Source organism: Pseudophryne corroboree, chromosome 3 (assembly GCF_028390025.1).
Source record: "Pseudophryne corroboree isolate aPseCor3 chromosome 3, aPseCor3.hap2, whole genome shotgun sequence".
Taxonomy (NCBI): Eukaryota; Metazoa; Chordata; class Amphibia; order Anura; family Myobatrachidae; genus Pseudophryne; species Pseudophryne corroboree.
Window position 1 is genome coordinate 165722363 of NC_086446.1, and position 20135 is coordinate 165742497.

At 45.0% G+C, this 20135-nt stretch overlaps 1 protein-coding gene across 3 annotated transcripts in view; it reads right to left on the minus strand.

The window, feature by feature from the left end:
* The window catches only part of BTBD18 (BTB domain containing 18), a 249944-nt gene that overhangs the window by 48589 nt on the left and 181220 nt on the right, over positions 1–20135 (minus strand). The window contains exon 2 of one of the 3 annotated variants that reach the window (XM_063958558.1): positions 16512–16715. The exons of the other annotated variants lie outside the window; for them this stretch is intronic. The gene's annotated coding sequence lies outside the window, so the exon portion shown is untranslated. The remainder of the gene's footprint in view (positions 1–16511; positions 16716–20135) is intronic. 3 annotated transcript variants of the gene reach the window in all.

The following is a 20135-nucleotide window of genomic DNA, read 5'->3' on the forward strand; positions in this document are numbered from 1 at the left end:
TGGTTTAAAGGAAGTGTTGAGAGCAAAGATACAGATCACCAATCCATACTGGAGAGATAAATCAGTAACTGCATTAAGGGACTCTGCTGTTGGGCATGAGCAAACCAGCATCAAGCACAGGGAAACAAAGAAACCTCAGATCCCTGTGGTTAAGCCAAAGGTGAAAAGGTGTTATAACTGCCAGAAGGAAGGTCATTTTGCAAGAGATTGCAGATCAGGAAGTAGACAAAATTCACATAAACCCCCTAGACAAAGAGATGAGCAGGGTTATGACACACAAAATTATAAACAGGGATCATATAGGAAGAATTTTGAGCCACACCCATAATGTGCAATCAGGAAAGGTGATCATTAGGACTGATGGTAAGCCTGAGGTAACAGTTAATAAATTGGGAGGTCATTCCCTGAAGACACAGGAATGACCGGGTGAAACGTTGTAAATGTATCTGTGAAATGTTTCTTTTTCTCTCCCCATCTCTGCTGACAATGTTTTAAAAAAAAAAAAAATGTTTATGTTTGAAAAATGTTTTTTGTTGTTGTTTATTGTTGATTTATGTGATATATACATATATGAACGGTTCTCTCTCTCTTTTTTTTTTTTTTTTTCCTCTCCCTCTTCTCACCCATGTTTTTATGTTTTAAAGATGGTATGTCACACCTCAGTTAGGAAAATGGTAATGCAAGATTTTTGCTCCTTACAGAAAGATCGCTGGTTTGGAAGAAATATTGCATCATCGGAATGTTCGTTTGGAAGACTGAGAGACAGCACCTTTGAGATGACAACAGAACGGGAAGAACGACAAAGACTAGAGAACTTAATTATCGTAACAAGTTTTTCTCCCCCTCAAACTGATTTTCTGTACCCCATTACAAATTTCTTCTCTTCTCCTCCTGTAAGATGGACTTGCCCAAAGAGACTGTGATATGGATTTTCCTGTTGACCATGATGTTGACCAGAGCAGTCTGTTCCGGCGAGAGTACCAGGGAGGTCGAGAAAGGATCTAGAAAGGTTCCGATGACTGAGACGGAGGTGTAAATTTCCAATAGCAACACAACCACCAAGCAAAAGGCGAGTACCGGAAACGATCTAACAGCCATGTTATTTGTAAACATTGTTAGCTGAAAAGAAAACTGTATCTGTAGGCTCTGTGACAATGTAGTTGAGGATGGGTGCATTAAGAAATGCCAATCCAGTTTTAATATCCACATGGACCGGCATCCCTTGAGTGACTATCACTCCTTAGTGGGTAGTGTGTTAAATCAAACAGATTGTTGGGTATGCTCTCAAGTACCTCAAGGTCATAGCAAATCAGGACTAGTACCATTTCCTTTAACGATAGGGGAGGTACTTGAGCTAAGTGGTGGGAGGCCGGTGGACAGGAGGTTTAATATCTCCAGTCCTCCTAGTTTGAAGCTCCACCAATATCATGTGGATAGATCCCTAATATGTTTTAACATTTCCAATCCCCGAAAGCCGGGAAATTGGGAAGTGTCATGGAGTAACCAAACCATGACCTTTTCATATAGAGCAGATAGAATGCCTACAGATACAGAGCTTATACGCCACATAGCCAGTAGAGGAAAATCTTTCCGATATAGGTATACCCTAGGAAGTAGGATTACGAGAGTTGGAGAGGTATCACCAGGATACTGTGCACATATCGTACAAGCTGATACGTGTACTAGACAGATGGGAGAATTAGGGTTAGGAGAATTCACATGGAAGATGTGTAATATGGTTATGTCCTACTCCATCCCATATGTTCTCCCCGATGATGCATATTTCATATGCGGGAGGAAGGCGTATAAGTGGCTTGCCCCAAACTCTGAAGGATTGTGTTATATTGGAAAAGTACTGCCTGAAGTAATGACTGTATCACATGCCAAAATGAAAGATATACACCGTGTTGCCCAAGCTCCTTATACTCACACCCATTACGAGCACGTAGTTAAACGGCACCTGATAGAAAGAACAGAGCATCCGGCCTCTGACATGATCCATGAATCCACCGGGATTCAGGTTCTAATCGCGTTAGATTTCACTCGTACCGCCAGAGGAGTGTTGAATTATAAATACATATCTGCGCTCGCAAATTTGTTAGACAATATCACAGAAATGTATGATGACACTTTTAGGTATACTGGAAGAGAGCTTCAAGCTTATAAAACAAAACTGGTTCAGCATAGAATGGTTCTCAATTATCTCACGGCAGTAACAGGTGGATATTGTGTCACACTGGCAACGCAGTACGGCGTGAAATGTTGCACATATATTACAAATAGTACCGAGGACCCGGTCGAGGTCATAGACCAAAAGATGGACGATATTCTCCAATTGAAGTGGGAATTTCGCAGGAGACACAATCTCACCCTTGCTGCTGTGAGTAATGAGCTGACTGGTTGGGTGTCATGGTTGAACCCGCGAAATTGGTTCTCTGGTTTAGGAGAATGGGCTCAAGGAGTCATAATGAATGTAGGGAAGTTTCTTCTATGTATCTTAGGTGTTATCATAACGATTGGCTTGATATTTAGATGCGGTCAGGCTTTAATGAAGTGCAAACGAAGTACCAGGGTGATGAGTTTAAGGAGTGAGGAAATTGTAACTCCAATGGATTTGATTTATGACCCAAATGTAGAAACAATGATGTGATGAAAATGCGATTTCTACGGTCCGTTTCTTTCACCTGTTTTTCCGTTTTCTCCAAGGTAAAAAGACCCACTTGGACGAGGAATTTGATGATCCTGTATACAGACAACTGATGGATTAAAGAAGAAGTTTTGACAACCTTATACACAGATATTTGATGAACTTTGCCATAGACCCCCAGTTTCCCTAGAAATTTTAAAATTACGCTAGCCCAACACTTTTGTAAGTCTATGGACATTGACAAAGCTTTTGCCCACACGCCTTTTGGCAAAAGCACAAAGAAGACTGCATTCAACAGACACCGAACAAGACTTCAACCGACAAATGTTCATTAACCTGACATAGAATACCACTGCATTTACCGTAATTATGTCTTTTCTTCATCTCTACAACCTTCAGGTAATTACACACATAGTATAGGGAATACAGGCACAGATATCAGCAATCACATATTCCCCCATTCATGTATCATCAACTAAAATGTGCTCCCCATTTTGTTGCAACCAAAATCCGAAAAGAGCTCGGTAAAGTTTGACAGCCCATCCACAGACCCGTACCACGGGATAAGAAGGAATTCAAATGTATACTTCGCAATACCTCGAAGCTTGATTTAAAACACGTACGGCACGATGATACATGACCCCCAAACACGGATTCATACACACATGCTTCTGCTATCTCACTAGGTCATACCCTTTTCCTACCTTCTCCTCTCCTCCCCTACCCAACCATGTAAATGTACTAACCCCTGACATGTATTTTTCTCTTTTTGAAATGTTTTAGGAAGTGGCAGTTATTGTTGACTGCCAAAGGGTGGACTGTCAAAGTCAGAAAAATATCACGATGCACACTGCCATATTTGCACCTCATACATGTCCGCTCTGCGCATGCGTACACTCTCCCGTGCGTGCGCATACACGCAGTCGCGTGCACCCGCAGGCGCACGGTATGGGCATTTACGGTAGAGATTGTATGCGTCTAGCGGGCGACTCTTTCGTTACATATTTTCACCATATAATGTATTTTGTAGATTATGGTCCCTTTGATAGAATCTGAAAGTTTGGTTAATGTAGAATGTTCATGGACAGAGAAATCCCTCTTTGTTTGATACGAAGGGTCAGACAGGAGTAATACAGTGGTGTTTAGTATCCATCGGAAGAGTATTTAATTAGCAATATTCCGGTGTTGGTTTGAAGCGAATTAATCGCTCGTGCGAATAGTTATGGACATAAGAAGTTTATGTCCATTTACTATTATTTGCACTTACTTATCCATGCGGCGGGAAACCTAGTTTCCCACCCACCTGAGCAGTTGGAAATTGTCACAGCCCACCTGTATGAATCAACCTATGACCTTTTGTTATGATGCGAGGAGGAATTCCTGTGTCCAATGAACTATGAGATTGTAGGGACCATTGAATTGTATTGTGTGTGGGGCATAAATAGACAAGCCGATCACATCCAGCTCTCACTTTTCAACGGTTCTCATTGCTGATAATCGGGAGCTGGATGTCCAGAGGCGCATGCGATCGTTCCCCTTTGTGCGTAAGTTTTTCTTTGCAATCATATTGTCTTTCTTGTTATTGTGGGCCATATCTCTCTCTCTCTCTCTCTTCTCCTCTTTCTCTCGTATTCTCTTAAACGTAATAGTATTGTATTGTATTTCCTGTGTAGTTATCTGGTTAGGTAGTCTATGTTATATTGTAGTGTATGACTTGTATTGTATTAATTCTTTTGCAAGTATAACATTCATAATATATATATAAGGCGTTGGACCCTAAGCCCAGGTATCTGTGTATTTCTTATAGTATTAAGTATTCTCAGAGCGTCGGTGACGCTCAAACAGCTTTTAAGTTAATAAGGTTACACTGTGTTGCATCTACACCCTATCTCTACACTAAGGTTTTACAGCATATTACATTGTTTATGGTTTAGATATAAAGGTTTAACATTGTGAGCGTCAGCGCCGCTGGTGATCTCCTCGTGGTCCCGAGCGTCCGCTACGCTATAGCGAATCATTACGTTAGTCGGCAGCCAATAGCGTGCCTGCCTGTGATCTCTTGGCCGTGAGCGAACGTGACGCTTGAGCGTCTCGACTACGGCTAAGCGATTGTTACGCAACGAGCGTACCCTTACGGTACTCCATACGTAAATAGCGTACAGTGTTCTTAGACCTCATAAAGGGTTTTATATAAGATAAATATTTAGCTTTATCAGGAGGACTGGCGGAACGCAAAAAGCGTCATTTCCGGTGACGCACTTCCTGTTTGGGAGATATTTCATTTAAATGTACAGGTGTTTTTAATTTGAAAAGGGTGTTTTGTGTCAAGTTAATTAAGAGGGTATAAAAGGGAGTTGAGGAAGGTCTTAGGACCGAAAACGCGTTTAAGCAATTCTCCATTTGGTATTCCTGCGCTTCCATTATTTGGTAATCGGCTCTACACCTAACGTCTCTGACAGCTGGGATTTCTTTCTGGATGCAGAGGGACTTTGGGTCGATGCAGTGGCGGGATATCATTTGACACACCACGTGATTGGTGATATATGCCTTTTATGTTTTTTTAAATTGTGAGTGTATATTTTTTTATGAAATTCTGTTCCTTTTAAGACTTTATTGCGCTATATTGGTCTTTTTAAGTCTTCAGTATTTCGCTGGGAATTTCTGGATATTCCTCTTATAAGGATGACGCGTACAGATTAATTTCATCTATTATCCTGCTGATGACCTCTGGATACACCTCGTATGAGGATGATATGCACTGATAAAAGTTTATCTATGTGAGTGGAACTAATAAAAACACGCTTTGGAGTTTTATCATTATATATTACACTATTGTGTCTATTTCTTTTATTGTTCTAGAATCCAGTTTTATTTATGTAAGTGGATTATACCTTGGTCTTTGTGAATCATAGACCACCTTTTCTGAATGTATTTGTGGTTACGGTAGCGCCACAACATCTGAAACTGGTAATGACAGTCCCGTACCGCGAACCTCAGGTACTCCTGATGAGGAGGAAATATGGGGACATGAAGGTAGGCATCCTTCACGTCCAGCGACACCATAAAATCCCCTCCTTCCAGACTGGATATCACAGCCCAGAGTGATTCCATCTTGAATTTGAACTTTTTCAAGTACAGGTTTAGGGATTTTAGATTTAAAATGGGTCTGACCGAACCATCCGGCTTCGGGACCACGAACAGGGTTGAACAGTACCCTTTTTCCCTGTTGGACCAGGGGAACCTTGACAATCACTTGCTGTTGACACAGCTTTTGAATTGCATCTAATACTACTTCCCTCTCCGGGGAAGAGGCTGGCAAGGCCGACTTGAAAAATCGGCAGGGGGCACCTCTTCGAACTCCAGTTTGTAACCTTGGGATACAATTTCCAATGCCCAAGGATCCACGTCTGACAGAACCCAGACCTGGCTGAAGTCTCGAAGACGTGCCCCCACCGGCGCGGACTCCCTCACTGGAGCCCCCGCGTCATGCGGTGGATTTAGCAGAAGCCGGGGAGGACTTCTGCTCCTGGGAACTAGCCGAAGCAGGTGCTCTCTTACCTCTACCCTTACCTCTGGCAAGGACAGAGGAGGCTTGACCTCTTCTGGACTTATGCGACCGAAAGGACTGCATCTGATATTGTGGAGTTTTCTTTTGCTGTGGGGGAACAAAAGGCAAAAATGTAGATTTACCCGCGGTAGCTGTGGAAACCAGGTCCGCGAGACCATCCCCAAACAAAACTTCACCCTTGTAAGGTAAAACCTCCATATGCTTCTTCGAGTCGGCATCACCCGACCATTGGCGGGTCCACAGAGCTCGTCTCGCCGAAACTGCCATGGGGTTGGCTCTGGAACCAAGCAGCCCCACGTCTCTTTGAGCGTCTCTCATATACAAGACTGCGTCTTTAATGTGACCTAAAGTCAGTAAAATGGTATCCTTGTCCAGGGTATCAATGTCAGCTAATAAGGTATCTGTCCACGCTGCCACTGCGCTACAAACCCATGCCGATGCTATTGCCGGCCTGAGCAAAGCACCCGTATGTGTATAAATAGATTTTAAGGTAGTTTCCTGTCTACGATCCGCAGGATCCTTGAGGGCTGCGGTGTCTGGAGACGGTAGCGCCACCTTCTTGGACAGACACGTTAAAGCCTTGTCCACACCGGGCGAGGATTCCTACCGTACCCTGTCCTTTGCAGGGAAAGGATACGCCATAAGGATCCTCTTGGGAATGTGCAGTTTTTTGTCTGGAGTTTCCCAAGCTTTTTCAAATAATTCGTTCAGTTCATGAGATGGAGAAAAAGTTACCTCTGGTTTCTTTTCCTTACACATGCACACCCTCGTGTCAGGGACAGAGGGTTCATCTGTGATATGAAAAACATCTTTTATTGCCATAATCATATAATGAATACTTTTGGCCACCTTTGGGTGTAACCTTGCCTCATCATAGTCGACACTGGAGTCAGAATCTGTGTCGGTATCAGTGTCTGCTATTTGGGATAGGGGACGCTTTTGAGACCCTGACGGGCCCTGTGACCGAGTCAAATCCGTGTATTGACACCCTGCTGTTTCCCTGGACTCAGCTTTGTCCATTCTCTTATGTAATAAGGTCACATTTGCATTTAAAATATTCCACATATCATACCAATCATGAGTCGGCGTTGCCGACAGAGACACCACAATCATCTGCTCCACCTCCTCCTTGGATGAGCCTTCCGCTTCAGACATGCCGACACATGCGTACCGACACCCCCACACACACACAGGGATATATCTATAAGGGGACAGTTCCCCAGCAAGGCCCTTTGGAGAGACAGAGAGAGAGTATGCCAGCACACACCCAGCGCCAACTGACACTGGAACCAAGTCCCAGATAAAGCGCTTTTATATATATTAACTGTACACTAACTGCGCCTACATGTGCCCTCCCCCCCCTCTTTTTCAGCCCTGTATCACCGTTCAGCAGGGGAGAGTCCGGGGAGCCAGCTTCTCTGCAGATCACTGTGGAGAAAATGGCGCTGGTTAGTGCTGTGAGACCAAGCTCTGCCCCCTCAGCGGCGGGCTTCGGTCCCGCTCAAATGTACAAATAATGGCTGGGAATGTATATATCTACTGCCTCCGCAGCCCATATATTAAAAATGCCATCCAGATGTTTATATTGCTGCCCAGGGCGCCCCCCCCTGCGCCCTGCACCCATCAGTGCCTGTCAGTGTGTGTAATGTGTGGGAGCAATGGCGCGCAGCGTTACCACTGCGCGCTTACCTCAGGGAAGATCTGAAGTCTTCTGCCGCCTTTGAAGTCTTCTTTCTTCTTATACTCACCCGGCTTCTATCTTCCGGCTCTGCGAGGAGGACGGCGGCGCGGCTCTGGGACGAACGGCGGGGGGAGACCTGCGTTCCGATCCCTCTGGAGCTAATGGTGTCCAGTAGCCTAAGAAGCCTGAGCCTATCACTTAAGTAGGTCTGCTTCTCTCTCCTCAGTCCCACGATGCAGGGAGCCTCTTGCCAGCAGTGCTCCCTGAAAATAAAAAACCTAACAAAATTCTTTTATCAGAGAAACTCCGTAGAGCTCCCCTGTAATGCACCCATTCTCCTCTGGGCACAGAATCTAACTGAGGTCTGGAGGAGGGGCATAGAGGGAGGAGCCAGTGCACACCCATACTAAAAGTTTTTTATAGTGCCCATGTCTCCTGCGGAGCCCGTCTATACCCCATGGTCCTTACGGAGTCCCCAGCATCCTATAGGACGTAAGAGAAAAAAACATTTGAGGAGGGTGTTTCTTGAAGGCAAACGCATAACCGTGAGATACCGCTTCTTGCACCCAAGCATCTGTAGTGGACCGCTGCCAGATCTGTGCAAAATGAAGAAGTCGGCCTCCTACCCTGGGATCCCCCAAGTGGAGGCCCGCGCCATCAGGCTGATGGCTTATCTTCTGGCTTGGAAGCTGGCTCTCTGGTAGCCCAATGCTTTTTAGTCTTAACAGACTTGTCTGATTGAGACTGTTTGCTATACCCCTTTCCTTTTGCTTTTCCTTCAGTCCGAAAAGCTGGAAATCTAGGCTTGGATTTGTGTGTGGAAGGAAACTTCACTTTCTTGGAGTCTGTTTCGGACTCCAAAATACTGTTTACTTCTTTACCAAAAAGAATATCTCCAGTAAAAAGGCAAAGACTCCAGAACCTTCTTGGATTCTGAGTCAGCTTTCCATGTATATAGACAAACTTCTCTGTGAGATGCTACTGCTGAGGCGGATGCTTGAGAAGCAATTGTATCCATATCCAAGGCTGCTTCTTCCAGAAAAATTGCCGCCTGTTTAATATGTGCAATTTTGGACTTTTGCTCTCTAGATGCTAATGAAAGATCATCCTGCTTTTGCCATCCAGGCTGAAGCCACGGCTGGTCTTACGATTACCCCAGACAAGGTCAAAATGGTTTTTAAAAAACATCTGTTTTCCTATCAGTGACGTCATTTAATGCTGTTGAAGGCAGAAGTAATGTAGATTTTCGCACCAATCTAATGACATGAGTATCTACTTTGGGAGCCACCTCCCTTTTTTTAAACAGTCCCCAGTTGGAATGGAATTCTAAACTTCTTACTGGGTGTTACCCAAGCCTCTTGCATATTTTCCGTCAGCTGTTCTGACCCAGGAAATTCAGTCCTGACTGTTTTGGGACATCTAAACACAAGTGCCTTAGATTTTAACAAAGGTTCTGCTGCTTCCTCTAAGGATAGAATGGCTTTCATAGAAGTAATTAGCTCAGGTATGTCCACTGAGCTGAGACCTGCAGACCCGGAGTGTGACGAGTCCTCCTCCTCTGACGAGTCCCCATCTAAAACCTGTAGACTGTGAAGATGTTGCTTCATGTCTATGTGATTTACTTTCCACCGGCCTTTCAGCCTGTTTTTGTTGAAAGGCTGCAGATTCCTGGACTGGATGTGATAAACCCCAGGAGGAATGTCGCATGTAAGGGTTAATAGGGTAACCTATCCCTGGTATAGGAGCTGGCATTATCCGCTCAGCTATACTGGATAATGTCTGTGCAAAAGTAGCCCATGGGGGTTCAACTTGAACCTGTGCCTGCCTTGGATTATTCAGGAGGCTTTGGTGAAAGCTAAAACAGTTTGCACATAATCCATTTTGAACCAGATCCTGAGAGGTTAACCCAGTTTTGCAAGACAAACATGAAATGAGTATTGGTACAGCTGTGAAGAGTGTATCCTCTTCACCCTTGCCTCTCTTAGACATGATAAACAAATCACACACCTGCACAGTGTTAACTACACAATTTGTGACTGAAATCACTTTAAAACTTGTTAAAGTGACATACAATGCGATCCCTCCCTGCTGTGCACCAGCACTGAGGATCGGAATACACAGAAACTGACAGAAATAGTAAAGTCAGCAATCACACTAGCAATCAGTCACAGGTTATACATTAGTATTAAAAGCAATATGAGCACATATTCAACTATAGATACATTTAAAGTATGTAGGAGAAAAATATTACTGCATTACCTTATATAGGACTTTTAAACGTATTCAGTCGCACAGCGAAAGAAACAGCAACAATAGTTTACAGACTCACATGCATCAGGCACTTATCCAACTACTTGTACCCAATGGTAGGTAGAGACTTAGAGGTAAATATACAAAGATGGGAGTTCTATTTAAGATTGGATGTTGCCCATAGCAGCCAATCAGATTCCAGGTATAATCTTCTAGAAGATGCTAGATAAATGAGAAGTAGAATCTGATTGTTTGCTATGTGCAACATCCCATCTTAAATAGAACTCCCATCTTAGTAAATTTACCCCTTAGTACTCTATCACCCGGCTCAAGAGAGTGGGATACAGGGAGACTTCACCCCGCTTCCAGTATCGATCAAAACGTTAGTGAACGCTGAGTGGATCCAGACGCTAATAGGGTACACAAACGCCCAGTGAACCTAAAGTGAACACAGATGCCCAAGTGAACACCGACGCACCAGTCACACAGCCGCCCACGCTGCGACTGGGTCCTTTTCAGATACACAGCGTCTCAGATGAAGCAGGAAATCAGTTCATGGCGGGAAATTTCGAGGAAACTGGTCATGAATTGGGGGGGAGGAGTGACCCTGAGGCCTAGCGCTGGTGCACCTGAGGTGCTGTTCGGTAGTATCCTCCCGAAAATAGTGCGGCTGTGTCTTGCGTCTCCCCCGCTAAGCATAACCGACGCCTTACCTTCTCCCCGTGTGCTGGCTACAGCCTGGTAACGTCCGCTGGACTTGCTAGTACATCCGACAGACGCCCGTGGAAACAGCACTGTACAAGTGGGTAAGTGCTGTCGTGACTCGGCGGAGAGTTGTTGGAGCAACTCTAAGGTGCGTGGAAGACTTTTATTTAGAAAACTCGCTCAAAAAATGTTAGACTATAAAAATAAATTTAATAACAAGCTTATGGCTGCCAAAATCAGCAGCCCAAAGATCGTGGTCCGGCTCCTTCCGTACCAAAAAAAAAAACGTAATTGCCAGGAGGCAGGGATATAGGTGACTGGCCCATTGCATTCTGAAAGCTTTGATCGTTGGTGCCAATCCGCTGACGCTATCGCATATCCCAATATTTATCCTGTGGATAACCTGTGGACCCTGCAGGAGAAAAAGTGACTTAAATGACAAGACATTGCAGACAAATCCCACCCTGAATCTTAAACCCTAACATTAAAACCCAAAACTATCACAATTAATCCAGCTACCCTAACAACCTAACCCTTAATCCAAACAGTGACCCTAATACTAATACCCTAACCAAACCCCTAATCCAACACCTAACTACCACACCCTAAAAGGGAAGACTAGATGGGCCAAATGGTTCTTATCTGCAATCAAATCCTAAGTTTCTATGTTTAGGAGACCTATCTGAAAACAGGTGGACTGCTAAATACACTCAACAGCCTCCAATTCTGAATACATGTCCTCACTAAAGTAAGCCTGTGTGCAAATACCTCATTGCCACCCTGTGAGGCACATTCAGCTGCAAGTGAAATTCCACAAGGCTCAGAATCAACATTAGATGAGCGCAATCGGCTAGAGCGTGCACAGTGCTAAAAATTGCAACATCAATCCTCACAATACACTTGTGTGCAACTGTTCATATTGCACAAGAGTCTATACTTAAAGACCCCTTCATTACAGGTGACAGGTTCTATTTAAACACAAATTAAAGGTGGGCAGAGTTGTAAACTTTTACTTTTAAACTGGAAACATGGGCAGCAAAATGGAGAATGAGGTTCAATATAGACAAATGTAAGGTAATGCACTTCAGTAACAAGAAAAGAAACACTACCTACATACTAAATGGGGAAACTAGGGGATTCTGTACTGCAAAAAGATTTAGGTGTTCACATCGATAACAAACCTAGCAGTCGTACCCAAAGTAGGTATGCAGCAAAAACGGCAAACAAGGTATTAGCATGCATAAAGCGGGGTATTGATGCAAGGGATGAGAGTGTTATACTCCCATTATATAAATCACTAGTGAGGCCACATCTCAAATACTGTGCACAACTATGGGCACCATACTACAAAAATGATATCCTGGAGCTAGAAAAGGTTCAGAGACGGACGACCAAATTGTTTAAGGGGATGGAGATGCTAGAATACGAGGAAAGGCTTGCTAGGCATGTTTACACTGGAAAAGAGTAGATTAAGAGGGGACATGATCAACATTTACAAATATATAAGGGGTCAATACACAAAGCTAGCGGGGGATTTGTTTTTGGTAAGATCATCACAAAGGACACGTGGACACCAGTTTAGATTAGAGGAGATGAGATTTCGCACACTGAGACGAAAAGACTTCTGAACAGTAAGGACAAAACGTATTTGGAATTACCTGCCTGAGAGAGTAGTAATGGCAGACTTGGTCACTACTTTTAAGAATGGGCTAGATAAATTCCTAATGGATAAGGATATACAAGGATATGGTGGGTAAATCACCATAGTAATAAAATTGAAAAAAAAATAGGAGGAAGTTACATAAAACATTCACCACAGCTAAAATTAGTCTTAAAAATATTACAGTGTAGAAGATCAAATTGTTTCTTCAACCTCAGCAACTATGTAGGTCACATTTTTTTTTCTTACAGTGTTATTGTTAAGTACTCATACATGGTAAATCTGCAGATAGGTGCGCATTGGCCATGCCTCTTCCAGGCCCAAATGCAGTAGAGGAGCTGGATTACATGAAGCAGTAGCTCTCCAAAAATGAGAGCTGCTGCGTCACGTGGTCTGCTATGGGGCGCTAACTCTTCTACTGGCTCTGCCCTTCTTTGGCTCCGAGAAGGAAACATGTCTTCGCTTCCCATCAGCCTCTGTTCAGAAACCTCATAACAGGGATTTTATGGGGTATATGCAATTCACGGCGAATCGCGGCAAATTATCGCCGTTTTTTAATTCGACAGGTGAATTCCGGCAGGTGGCTGCCGGAATTCATCATATTCAATGAAAAACGGATTCGACAGTCCCGCGGGCGAAAAACTGCCGATTTGCCGGATTTTGCCGCGAATTAAAAAAACGGGTAAAAACCCGGAAAAAAATGGCGTGGGGTCCCCCCTCCAAAGCATAACCAGCCTCGGGCTCTTCGAGCTGGTCCTGGTTCTAAAAATGCGGGGACAAAATTGACATGGGATCCCCCGTATTATTAAAACTAGCACCGGGCTCTGCGCCTGATGCTGGTGCAAAAATACGGGGGACAAAAAGAGTAGGGGTCCCCCGTATTTTATACACCAGCATCGGGCTCCACTAGCTGGACAGATAATGCCACAGCTAGGGGTCACTTTTATACAGCGCCCTGCGGACGTGGCATTAAATATCCAACTAGTCACCCCTGGCCGGGGTACCCTGGGGGAGTGGGGACCCCTTCAATCAAGGGGTCCCCCCACCCCAGCCACCCAAGGGCCAGGGGTGAAGCCCGAGGCTGTCCCCCCATCCAAAGGCTGCGGATGGGAGGCTGATAGCCTTGAGTAAAATGACAGAATATTGTTTTTTCCAGTAGTACTACAAGTCCCAGCAAGCCTCCCCCGCAAGCTGGTATTTGGAGAACCACAAGTACCAGCATGCGGGAGAAAAACGGGCCCGCTGGTACCTGTAGTACTACTGGGAAAAAAATACCCAAATAAAAACAGGAGACACACACCGTGACAAGTACAACTTTATTACACACCGCCGTCACACACATACTTACCTATGTTGACACGCCGACTGGCACAGTCTCTGACGATCCGAGGGTACCTGTGAAAAAAATTATACTCACCTGCCAGTGTCCAGAGATAAATCCACGTTCAGAGATCAAATCCTCGTACTTGGCAAAATAAAAACACGCACACCCGTACCAACGGACTGAAAGGGGTCCCACGTTGACACATGAGACCCCTTTCCACGAATGCCGGGACACCACGTGTCTCCGGTCACTGAGGTCCCTTCAGCCAATCAGGAAGCGCTACTTCCGTGGCGCTCACCTGATTGGCTGTGCGCGTGTGACCTCAGACAGCGCATCGCAAAGCCTCTCCCATTATTTTCAATGGTGGGAACCGCAGCCGCAAAGTTCCCACCATTGAATATAATGGAGAGGCTTTGCGATGCGCTGTCAGCTCAGACGCGCACAGAGCCAATCAGCAGAGTGCAAGGACGTTGCGCTCGCTGATTGGCTTACGAGACCTTTCAGTGACAGCTGTCACGTAGAGGTCTCTGCATTCGGGGAAAGTGGTCTCATGTGTCAACATGGGACCCCTTTCAGTCCGCTGGCACGGGTTTTTGCGTTTTGTTATTTTGCCAAGTACCTGGATTATACTCTGGACGTGGATTTATCTCTGGACGCTGGAAGGTGAGTATAATTTTTTAACAGGTACCCTCGGATCGTCGGAGACTGTGGCAGTCGGCGTGTCAACTTAGGTAAGTATGTGTGTGTCGGCAGTATGTAATAAAGTTGTACTTGTCACGGTGTGTGTGTCCTGTTTTTATTTGGGTATTTTTTTTCCAGTAGTACTACAGGTACCAGCGGGCCCGTTTTTCTCCCGCATGCTGGTACTTGTGGTTCTCCAAGTACCAGCTTGCGGGGGAGGCTTGCTAGGACTTGTAGTACTACTGGAAAAAACAATATTCTGACATTTTTCTCAAGGCTATCAGCCTCCCATCCGCAGCCCTTGGATGGGGGGACAGCCTCGGGCTTCACCCCTGGCCCTTGGGTGGCTGGGCCCCTTGATTGAAGGGGTCCCCACTCCCCCAGGGTACCCCGGCCAGGGGTGACTAGTTGGATATTTAATGCCACGGCCGCAGGGCGCTGTATAAAAGTGACCCCCGGCTGTGGCATTATCTGTCCAGCTAGTGGAGCCAGATGCTGGTGTATAAAATACGGGGGACCCCTACTCTTTTTGTCCCCCGTATTTTTTGCACCAGCATCAGGCGCAGAGCCCGGTGCTGGTTTTAAAAATACGGGGGAACCCCTGTCAATTTTCCCCCCGCATTTTTAGAACCAGGACCAGCTCGAAGAGCCAGAGGCTGGTTATGCTTTGGAGGGGGGACCCCACGCCATTTTTTTCAGGGATTTAACCATTCCATCCAAAAAAAATAAAAAAAAATATTATTTTAAAAAATATATAAATAATACTTGTGCCTCCAAAAAAGACAAACCAAGTACCTAATCCCTTCTAATATAAATAGATATGATATTACCAAGAAAAAAAAACACAAAAAAAACATGTTTTAATTTTTTTTTATTAGTTTCACCCTCCAAAGTGTGTCGGATTGAAAATGACGAATTTACTGTCTAAAAGCACTGTTGTCGAATTTCCAAACTTCCATTGAATAGACTTTGGTCGAATTGCAGCATGTGTATCATTGCAAAAAAGTCGAATTTGTCAAAAGTCGAATTTCAAAAAGTCGAATTTTGAAAGTCCGTTTTTTTGTCGGAAAGTACTGAATTGCATTGGCGATTTTTTTTTTTGGTCGAAAAAGTCCCGAAATTCGACAATTTCGGGAATTCGACCGCAATTGCATATACCCCTATGTTTCAAATCTTAGTATTAGAATGTAATCTCAAGTAGTGCATTGACGTGTTCTCTATGACTCAGAAATGAAGACAAACTTTATGAATTAAAGTGAAGGTGGAAAAGAGAAGAAAAAGGCATAGGCTCAATTCACTTATTAGGTGACCCAAAGTTGAGAAGTTGGTGACTCACTAAAAATAAAACAAAAAAACCCAACCCTTCTGCAATCAGTGTTTTACACACACACACACACACACACACACACACACACACACACACACACACACACACACACACACACACATAATCTATATCTATCAATAAATCTAGAGACAGGTAGACTGGCACTCCTTACTAAAAGACAACTGCTCCGGTTGCCCTCAGTATGAATGGCATTATTATTATTATCATTTATTTATATGGCGCCACAAGGGTTCCGCAGCGCCCAATTACAGAGTACATATGCACATAATCAAAACAGTGACTTACAGTTGAAATCAATTTTGGACAAGTACAGGGTAACTAAGCATAACTACACCAGTAAATGACAGAGATAAGTTCCAGGTGGCCCAAAAACTGTGATTTGGGCAGTTGAGAATTATTAAAGTAAGAAAAGGGTGAGCACATTAGGGAAGAGGGCCCTACTCGTGAGAGCTTACATTCTAGGGGGCATACACAAACACTGTTCCCCTGTTGCTAGAGGAAACAAACAACGGCACTCCAGAGACTTGATGGAAAAAAAATTAAAAACTGGATTTAAATAATTTGAAAAAAATACACCACTGACGTTTCGGGGCTCATACGCCCTTTCTTCAAGCTGACATACAACAAGAATATAGTGAGAAGCTTACCTTAAGTAGGCAGGAATTCCTGCCACGGCGAGTCGAGCGCCGCATCTCCATCCCATCCCTCCATCGGCTATGACGTGATCAACTCCGCGCTGTCCGTTGCCTAGCACCGGGGTACAGCCGGGGACACCGCGGTCTGACTACTCAGTCTCCAATAGGGTGCTTGAAACCCAAAAAGTGTGTATTAGGCAAGTGTTAAGACTCCCACTGTGGTGTAAAAGATAAATCGTAGGAGAACAATAGAGTGAACATGTGTATTGAATAAAAGCCTTGAAACATTGAGTGAGGATGTAGAAGTATAGATTACAGACATGCAACATTAAAGACATCTTTATCATTCATATCGGCACATATTGTGGGATAATCGGACATTATGTTACATGGATGTAAACATATACAAAATGCTGGATAAGGGCATTTAATCGGGGCAGCAGGCGTCCAAAGGAAACGTAAATGAGGGGACAACTACTAAAGGAATACAATACTAGTATTAACTGGCCTAGACTTAGATACGGCAATGGCCATGTGTATAAATGCACTAGAGGACCGTGCAACAATGAAATTTTATAGGCAGTAACCACAAATTTTATAACGTATACTATTAACTATGTGGTCACCGCTAACTTCAAAGATGCTGTTGTATTATGTCCCCACTGTAAAGTCAGGAAATTCTTCTATGGATGTATGTCTCTTTTCATGAAAACATTCCACGAAATATTCTCGTTCAATCCTGCCGGCACCATTGTGTTCAGGCGGTAGATCCACCGTGACTTCATCTGTAGTAGCTTTCTTGCCCCATCACCTCCCCTAAGAGTCTTATACCCCTTTCACACAGCCCAAAATTTCCCGGGTTAAAACACATGAACGCGCATCAACCCGGGAAATTTCTCGGTGTGAAAGGGTACAGGGACAAAAACCCCGGATTTCTGTCCCTGCATTTCAACCCTGCAATCGATCAGGGTTGGTCCCGGGATGTTCCCTGGAACCTGGACAGTGTGAATGGTGCAGGGACATGTCCCACCTTCCCGGGTTGCCTATACTGATGCTGATTGGCTATTCAGGGCACTTCCTGGTTTTGTGTCTTTTCTGAGACGCCCATTTTCAGAAAATGCAGGGCCATCCCGGGTTCAGTATGAAAGGTGCAGACCTGGGATGTCTCGGCTCCAAATGCTGGTATGAAAGGTTTTGCCACTGCATTTCTGGTGTGAAAGGGGTATTAGGAACATGATCTATAACCATGTGTTTGAATGGATTCATGGTGTGGCCATGTTCGAGGAAGTGCCTGGCTACCGGTTGATGTGAGCCTTTTTCTTTAAGGGCAGCATTGATCGCTGAGCGATGTAAGGCTATCCTCTCTGTCACGGTCCTGATGGTTTTGCCGATATACAGGATGTTAGATGGGCACGTGATGAAATACACATGTGTAGAGGTGCACGTAAGAACGTGTTTAATTTTGTATATTTTGTCATTTTGATGGTCTTTAAATGACGGGGCCTGTGGACGAATAACGAGATTTATGGTAAGAACTTACCGTTGTTAAATCTCTTTTTGCGAGGTACACTGGGCTCCACAAGGAATTACATCGGGTGTAGAGTAGGATCTTGATACGAGGCACCAACAGGCTTAAAGCTTTTGACTGTTTCCAAGATGCACTGCGCCGCCTCCTCTATAACCCCGCCTCCATGCCTGAGAGCTCAGTTTCGTTAACCAGCCCAATGCAGTAGCAGGTACCAGAGACGACAACCGATTGTAGCCAATTACACAACACACTCACCGCAGGAGAGGGTGTCAGCGGCTATGCCAATACCAACCAAAAAAAGCTAAGTGCGTCAGCGTGGGCACCTTGTGGAGCCCAGTGTACCTCGCAGAAAGATTTAACAATGGTAAATTCTTACCATAAATCTCGTTTTCTGCTGCGGGGTACACTGGGCTCCACAAGGAATTACATCTGGGATGTCCTAAAGCAGTTCCTCTTGGGAGGGGAGGCACTGTAGCGGGCACAAGAACCCGGCGTCCAAAGGAAGCATCCTGGAAAGCGGCGGAATCGAAGGCATAGAACCATATAAACGTGTACCCTGAGGACCACGTAGCCTCCTTGCACAATTGGTCAAGGGTCGCACCACGGTGGGTCGCCCAAGAAGGTCCAACCGACCAAGTAGAATGGGCTTTGATGGTAGCAGGAACCGGACGACCAGCCTGTACATAAGCATGTGCAATCACCATTCTAATCCATCTGGCCAGAATCTGCTTGGAAACAGGCCAGCCACGTTTGTGAAAACCAAACAACACAAAAAGAGAATCGGATTTCCTAATGGAGGAAGTTCTCTTCACATAGATACGAAGAGCCCGTACCACATCCAAAGACCGCTCTTTGGATGACAACTCAGGAGAATTAAAGGTCGAAACCACAATCTCCTGGTTAAGATGGAAGGAAGACACCACCTTGGGTAAATAACCTGGGCGCATTCAAAGCACCGCCCGGTCACGGTGAAAAATCAAATAGGGAGATTTATAGGATAAGGCACCCAAGTCCGAGACCCTCCTAGCTGAAGCAATAGCCAGCAAAAATAACACCTTAAGGGAAAGCCACTTAAGGTCAGAAGAGGTAAGAGGCTCAAACGGAGACTCTTGTAAGGCCTCCAAGACCACCAACAGATCCCAAGGGGTCACAGGTGGCACATAAGGAGGCTGAATCCTCAACACACCCTGAGTGAATGTATAAACATCAGGTAGGGTAGCGATCTTTCTCTGAAACCAAACCGACAAGGCAGAGATATGCACCTTCAGGAAGTCCAAATGCAAATCTAGGCCTTGTTGCAGAAAGTCCAATAGTTTGGCAGTACTAAACTTGAAACATCATGATTGTAAGACGCACACCGCGTAAATTAAGCATTCCAGACCCTATGGTATATCAGAGCAGAAGCCGGCTTATGGGCCTTCAACATAGTTTGAACGACCGCCTCAGAAAAACTCTTGGCCCTCAGGACGGAAGCTTCAAGAGCCATGCCGTCAAAGACAGCCAGGCCAAATCCTGGTAAACACACGGGCCCTGAATGAGGAGGTCTGGTCGTTGTGGATGTAGAAGGGTACGATCCAACAAGAGGCCCTGTAGATCGGAGAACCAGTGCCGTCTGGTTCACGCTGGAGCGACTAGAAGTAGGTTTCCTCCTTCTTGCTTGAACTTACGTTTTACTCTGGGCAGGAGGGAACACATACGGCAGCCGAAAGTTCCACGAGATTGACCGAGCATCCACGAACGCTGCTTGAGGATCCCTTGTCCTTGCTCCGAAGACCGGAACCTTTTGATTGTGTTGAGACGCCATCAGGTCCACATCTGGGAGGCCCCACTTGTCCACAAGAAGTTGAAACACCTCTGGATGTAGGCTCCATTCTCCGGCGTGCACGTCCTGACGACTGAGATAGTCTGCCTCCCAGTTCAGAACGCCCGGAAAGAACACAGCCGACATGGCCGGCAGATGGAGTTCCGCCCACTGAAGAATCCTTGATACTTCCCTCATTACCATGCGGCTTTGAGTGCCGCCTTGATGATTGATGTACGCCACCGTGGTGGCGTTGTCCGATTGTACTTAAACAGGTCTGTTCTGAATGAGATGCTGGGCCATTGTC